Raw genomic sequence first — 8,056 nt, forward strand, 5'->3', positions numbered from 1 at the left:
GAATTTTTGCTCGGTGTCTGCCTGAAAATATAAAACTGTTTCCGGGATGATAAATGCGGAATAACATGGCATGTGTTTTGTAGTGTGCACGTGAGTACTAATGACGTCTATCACCACAGGGATAACGACGCAGGAACGCGATCTTTTATCACGTAATTAAACAGGGTCTACATTGTTTTGTAGCTAAGCAGAGCGTTGCACATCAGAGGATACAAAGTGGGGTTTTTAATAAGCCAACTACAAACGTATAGATACACAACATAACTTATTATGTGCACTGTAGAGTTAAACTATCAGAACTTCCTAAATGCGGTCGTGTTGTATATTGGAAAAAAGGTAATGGCCTGGTGATTAATCCAGATTATTGTCCTGCCACCAATTTGTACAGTGTATGTTAAATAGTTCACGGTATAGATAAAGAAAGCGTTATTTGTGTACTTATCCATCGCGTTAAATCACTTGAAGTTGTGGTAATTTCGTTTCTAGGAAATTAAAAAATACATTTTACCGAAAGTATTCCGCTGACCCAGTGTATGCACTCGGTGCGCCAAACTGTCTGTGGTCTCAAGTGAGGAAATCGTATAAAACAAAAACAAAACCCTAATGCAACGTTCATAACCTTATCTGAATTACCGATATGTCGTTTATTAATTATAATTTTCTATATACAATGACCATAGATATATTGAAATAATTAGTATACACTGTACTTTGTATAAAGGTTGGTAGCTTTTGTATTACATTTAAAAAAACTGGTTTGATATTTTCAACTTACATTTAAACGATAAAAATACCAGGAAGATGGATCCTAATGTAATTATATGTTTATATTAAGTAAATGAGATTATATTCTAAGAGAAGGTTGGCGACAAAAGAAAAGCTTGAAGCCTAAAGTTTTACAATGGGGGTAGCAGATCAATAATGGTTTCTTCAATATTCATTGAGCAGAGGATGTAGATCACAGATGAAGAAGAGAACCGCCAGGCAATTCTGAAGGGGGTCCACATCATACGATCATGTTGTGGGGGGATCATACAAACTAAAAGGTCACTCTGTTTCCAAGCTTTCGGGCTTAGCCCTTCGTCAGCGATTAATTGTCACCGGACCTGTTTGTCACACCCATCTTGACAAACAGGATGAGTAACTATGACCTGGACGGACAGAAGTTTAGAACAGAACGATCCACGTTTATTCACTAACCATCAAATATCATTATTTTTCACTCATGCAAATAAATGTATGCTTGCTCTGCATTCTCCTATATCATTGCACAGAGAATGCAATACCTGTGTGAGTCGATAGTGCCGAACATCGACTGACATGGCTGTTCCAGTACATCATTGGGGCAGTGCCGAACATCGACTGACATGGCTGTTCCAGTACATCATTGGGGAAGTGCCGAACATCGACTGGCCTGGCTGTTCCAGTACCTCATTGGGGCAGTGCCGTAAATCGACTGACATGGCTTTTCCAGTACATCATTGGGGGAGTGCCGAACATCGACTGGCCTGGCTGTTCCAGTACACCATTGGGGCAGTGCCGAACATCGACTGACATGGCTGTTCCAGTACATCATTGGGGCAGTGCCGAACATCGACTGACATGGCTGTTCCAGGACTTTTATGCAATGACATAAGTGAGCGTGAAATAACGAAATAAACCATTAAACTCATTAAAATTTGTCACTGTTCGTTAACACGCATTGCCATTACTGACAAACTTACATAAAGACATTGATACATTACATCTCTCTTCACTTTATTTACACCCACCTGTGCTTGTAAACATGTATGTTTATAAAATGTGACCTTGATCTGTCTGACTTCCAAACCGACGTCAGGGGTCCGATTCCTGACACGTGCGTTGACTTTAAGGAGCACTGCCTTTGAGGCACATTATTATATTCACCCATTGAGTATGACTCAAGGCTGTGGGGCGCGTGTCTCGATACACGTAAACAAGTCTTTTTAAGAAATCAAAATGAGATTGGCTATGGCCGATACTTTGATTGTGTAAAATACAACATAAATGTCTTATTTGTTATATCCTTCTTAGCTCTATGCTTTGTTAACGAGTTAGGACCATGGCCATACCTATAACACATCATTAGCCACTCTTGAGTTAACATATCGCGTTTGTTTTTTACCTGGCCATATAATCCGTAAACAAACACTACCGTCATCTTGTCGTAAGATTACATACACACGCGGATCTGGCGAGGCAATAAACAACAATCATAAAGTGGGGACATCGTGACGATGTAGAACATGTTTAAACAGTGCTCGATTATTTGTTTACTATTGGACCAACAAACACGGATCAATGTTCATTATACTTGGCACAGGTGTAAAATAGTTGTCGATAATTATGATGCTGGAACAGACGCGCCAAGACGGAAGACAGACACTTGAACGGACGCAACGCGATGGAGGAGTGACATATAAACCGGACGCGTCGAGATAGAGGACGGATACTTGAACCAGGGATGTGTAGTGGACTCGGAGTTGCAAATCCCTCCACTAAACATCCCTGCTTGAACAGACGCGCCAAGACGGGGGACAGACATTTGACTTAGGACAGACAAACTCCAGGCTAACATCGATAGCCTAAAAATAGGTAACGGCATATATCCGAATGCCGGTTACTTTTCATAGAAAGCTTTGGCACGTTTCATTTCCACTTAACAAAAAAGTAAAACAAAAATACCTCTTTAATAATACAGCACTTAGTTGTTGAAACCTGTATTAAGGCAATGAGTACTGTGAGTAAGATGTCTTGTAGCAATGTATGTACCTATTGACGGCATTGTCATTTACATGACGTCGTAACACCCCAAGCTTTGTCCTTTACAGGTGCACCATCAGTCATCACTGTGTGAGGTCTAGACCAGGGACGAGCAGTGTGACCTGCTCGAACAGTAACTGACGGAGTTATATGATAAAGATAAATCTCTGTATTACATGTACGTAAGGACGGATGGGAATATAGTTACACTTTTAACCGTCAGGTAGCGACTTAATAAAAATCTGAGGTTTCATGTAGATTAATTTAAAAGTCTACCTGTACTTGGGCCGTATCTACGATAAGGTACACACAGAACCACACACAAGCTATGTACTGAATTCCACACACAGCTATGTGGGGGAGGTTAACCCATTCTTACGATGCTGGGACGCGCTCCTCATTGTCTAGATTTTGTCCCCTTTTGATAAAAAAATCTAATGGACGTTGGGTTCCATGTTTATCTATTCTTACTCACTAATTTTTAAGATATTCTTCCTGTATAATCTTACTGAATATTTTTTATCAGTGAGCTTATAATCAGTAAAGTAATTCAAATTAAGCTTAATCGTCAAACTAACAAAACTTTCATAAAAACCGTCATATCTCTATCTAATTTCGGATCAAAAGAATGTCTATATGAAGTTTCTAATTGAAAAAAGCTGTGAGAACTTCATAATGGGATACGAAGTGCTTACTGCATTCACAAATAGATTATTATCGCAAGTTCAAGACAAATAATTTTGATGAAGGAATAAAAGCAAACATAGGAAGGTTAGCATATCAAGTAACTTGAGAGATGTCGAGATTTAGTCAAGAAAGCGAGTTAGCATAGTCAGGGTGAGTCAATACGGACCATATACAGAAACATAGCCAGGGTGAGTCAATACGGACCATATAACACAGCCAGGGTGAGTCAACACGGACCATATAACATAGTCAGTGTGAGTCATTGACAATACGGACAATATAACATAGTCAGGGTGAGTCAATGGACGGATTGGTCGAGTGGTTAACACTTCGGCCTTCCACGCAGGCGGCCGGGGTTCGATCCTCGAAGTCGTCGCACGCATGGAATATCAGAGAAACAACCCACGTGGAGTATAAAATGGTCTGGGGTGGCGTTGCGGTATATGTGCTGTAGCATTCAAGTGAGGTGGCACTATAAGAGATGCCATTGGAAGCACGGTCCCACTACAAAACAGAACTCAATACATCTCCAGCACACACACAGGCATACACACATAGAGAGATATTAGCCAGGTGGCATAGGACTAGTAGTTAGCGCCTGATAAGGCAGCTCCTACTAATTCCTCATTTTTTTTATTGATTAATGTATATGCTAATTGTACTAATTGTATATCTATGTACTGTAAAGCGCTTAAGAGTGGCTTATGTAAGCTAGATGGGGCGCTATATCAATTGTTGTATATTATTAATACGGATCATATAACATAGTCAGGATGAGTCAATACGGACAATATAACACAGTCAGGGTGAGTCAATACGGACCATGTAACATGGTCAGAGTGAGTCAATACGGACTATATAACATAGTCAGGATGAGTCAATACCGACAATATAACATAGTCAGGGTGAGTCAATACGGACCATATAACATAGTCAGAGTGAGTAAATACGGACCATATAACATAGTCAGAGTGAGTCAATACGGACTATATAACATAGTTAGGGTGAGCCAATACAGACCATATAGCATAGTCAGGGTGAGTCAATACGGACTATATAACATAGTCAGAGTGAGTCAATACGGACTATATAACATAGTTAGGGTGAGCCAATACAGACCATATAGCATAGTCAGGGTGAGTCAATACGGACCATATAACATAGTCATTGTGAGTCAATACGGACCATATAACGTAGTCAGAGTGAGTCAATACGGACCATATATCATAGTCAGTGTGAGTCAATACGGACCATATAACATAGTCAGGGTGAGTCAATACGGACCATATAACATAGTCAGTGTGAGTCAATACGGACCATATAACATAGTCAGAGTGAGTCAATACGGACTATATAACATAGTCAGTGTGAGTCGATACGAACCATATAACATAGTCACTGTGAGTCAATACGGACCAAATAACATAGTCAGAGTGAGTCAATACGGACTATATAACATAGTCAGGGTGAGTCAATACGGACCATAAAACATAGTCACTCTAAGTCAATACGGACCATATAACATAGTCAGGTTGAGTCAATACGGACCATATAACGTAGTCAGGGTGAGTCAATATGGACAATATAACATAATCAAGACATGTAGGACCATCAGTTGGTAGGGAAGTTAAATAACATAGTCACTGTGAATCAATACGGACCAAATAACATAGTCAGAGTGAGTCAATACGGACTATATAACAGAGTCAGGGGGAGTCAATACGGACCATATAACGTAGTCAGGGTGAGTCAATATGGACAATATAACATAATCAAGACATGTAGGACCATCAGTTGGTAGGGAAGTTAAATAACATAGTCACTGTGAATCAATACGGACCAAATAACATAGTCAGAGTGAGTCAATACGGACTATATAACATAGTCAGGGTGAGTCAATAAAGACCATAAAACATAGTCACTGTGAGTCAATATAGACCATATAACATAGTCAGGGAGAGTCAATACAGACCATATAGCATAGTCAGTGTGAGTCAATACCGACCATAAAACATAGTCACTGTGAGTCAATATAGACCATATAACATAGTCAGGGAGAGTCAATACAGACCATATAGCATAGTCAGTGTGAGTCAATACGGACCATATAACATAGTCAATGTGAATCAATACGGACCAAATAACATAGTCAGAGTGAGTCAATACGGACTATATATCAGAGTCAGGGTGAGTCAATACGGACCATATAACGTAGTCAGGGGGAGTCAATATGGACAATATAACATAGTCAGGGAGAGTTAATATGGACAATATAACATAACATAGTCAGGGTGAGTCAATACGGACCATAAAACATAGTCACTCTGAGTCAATACGGACCATGTAACATAGTCAGGGTGAGTCAATACGGACCATATAGCATAGTCAGGGTGAGTCAATACGGACCTTGTAACATAGTCAGGGTGAGTCAATACGGACCATATAACGTAGTCAGGGTGAGTCAATATGGACAATATAACATAATCAAGACATGTAGGACCATCAGTTGGTAGGGAAGTTAAATAACATAGTCACTGTGAATCAATACGGACCAAATAACATAGTCAGAGTGAGTCAATACGGACTATATAACATAGTCAGGGTGAGTCAATACGGACCATAAAACATAGTCACTCTGAGTCAATACGGACCATATAACATAGTCAGTGTGAGTCAATACGAACCATATAACATAGTCAGAGTGAGTCAATACGGACCATGTAGCATAGTCAGTGTGAGTCAATACCGACCATAAAACATAGTCACTGTGAGTCAATACAGACCATATAACATAGTCACTGTGAGTCAATACGGACCAAATAACATAGTCAGAGTGAGTCAATACGGACCATGTAGCATAGTCAGTGTGAGTCAATACCGACCATAAAACATAGTCACTGTGAGTCAATATAGACCATATAACATAGTCAGGGAGAGTCAATACAGACCATATAGCATAGTCAGTGTGAGTCAATACGGACCATATAACATAGTCTGTGTGAGTCAATACGGACCATATAACATAGTCAGGGTGAGTCAATACGGACCATATAACGTAGTCAGGGTGAGTCAATATGGACAATATAACATAGTCAGGGAGAGTTAATATGGACAATATAACATAGTCAGGGTGAGTCAATATGGACAATATAACATAATCAAGACATGTAGGACCATCAGTTGGTAGGGAAGTTAACAGATAAGATAGAGATAGAATGACAAGGTAAAGGCAGGTTAGACGAACAAATACAGGCAGGTAAAATTACAAAATATACTGACAGGTAAAATTATAAAATACAGACAGGTAAAATAGCAAAATACTGACAAATAAAATGACAAAACATAGACAGGTAAATTCACAAAGTATAGACAGGTAAAATGACACATGAAAGCAGCAAAAGATTAAAATATCAAGAGAAGTATTGAGGTTGGGTTCTCAATTAAGCCACGCGCTTGCGTTAAAAGAGCCACCCAATATCACGGAAAGCACATTACAAATACATGCAAAATCATTACCTGGTAATGGATCAAACCCGATCAGTTAGAGAGAAAAATGAACGGATCAAGTTGTGAAAAGTCGTGTACATTGTGGACCTGTCATGTTGTATGTATGTAATCACACAATGATGGACATTTGTATGTAATGTAATCACACAATGATGGACATTTGTATGTTTGTAATCACACAATGATGGACATTTGTATGTATGTAATCACACAATGATGGACATTTGTATGTATGTAATCACACAATGATGGACATTTGTATGTATGTAATCACACAATGATGGACATTTGTATGTATGTAATCACACAATGATGGACATTTGTATGTATGTAATCACACAATGATGGACATTTGTATGTATGTAATCACACAATGATGGACATTTGTATGTATGTAATCACACAATGATGGACATTTGTATGTATGTAATCACACAATGATGGACATTTGTATGTATGTAATCACACAATGATGGACATTTGTATGTATGTAATCACACAATGATGGACATTTGTATGTATGTAATCACACAATGATGGACATTTGTATGTATGTAATCACACAATGATGGACATTTGTATGTATGTAATCACACAATGATGGACATTTGTATGTATGTAATCACACAATGATGGACATTTGTATGTATGTAATCACACAATGATGGACATTTGTATGTATGTAATCACACAATGATGGACATTTGTATGTATGTAATCACACAATGATGGACATTTGTATGTATGTAATCACACAATGATGGACATTTGTATGTATGTAATCACACAATGATGGACATTTGTATGTATGTAATCACACAATGATGGACATTTGTATGTATGTAATCACACAATGATGGACATTTGTATGTATGTAATCACACAATGATGGACATTTGTATGTATGTAATCACACAATGATGGACATTTGTATGTATGTAATCACACAATGATGGACATTTGTATGTATGTAATCACACAATGATGGACATTTGTATGTATGTAATCACACAATGATGGACATTTGTATGTATGTAATCACACAATGATGGACATTTGTATGTATGTAATCACACAA

The sequence above is a fragment of the Mizuhopecten yessoensis genome, unplaced genomic scaffold, assembly GCF_002113885.1.
Source record: "Mizuhopecten yessoensis strain PY_sf001 unplaced genomic scaffold, ASM211388v2 scaffold6877, whole genome shotgun sequence".
In the NCBI taxonomy this organism is placed as follows: domain Eukaryota; kingdom Metazoa; phylum Mollusca; class Bivalvia; order Pectinida; family Pectinidae; genus Mizuhopecten; species Mizuhopecten yessoensis.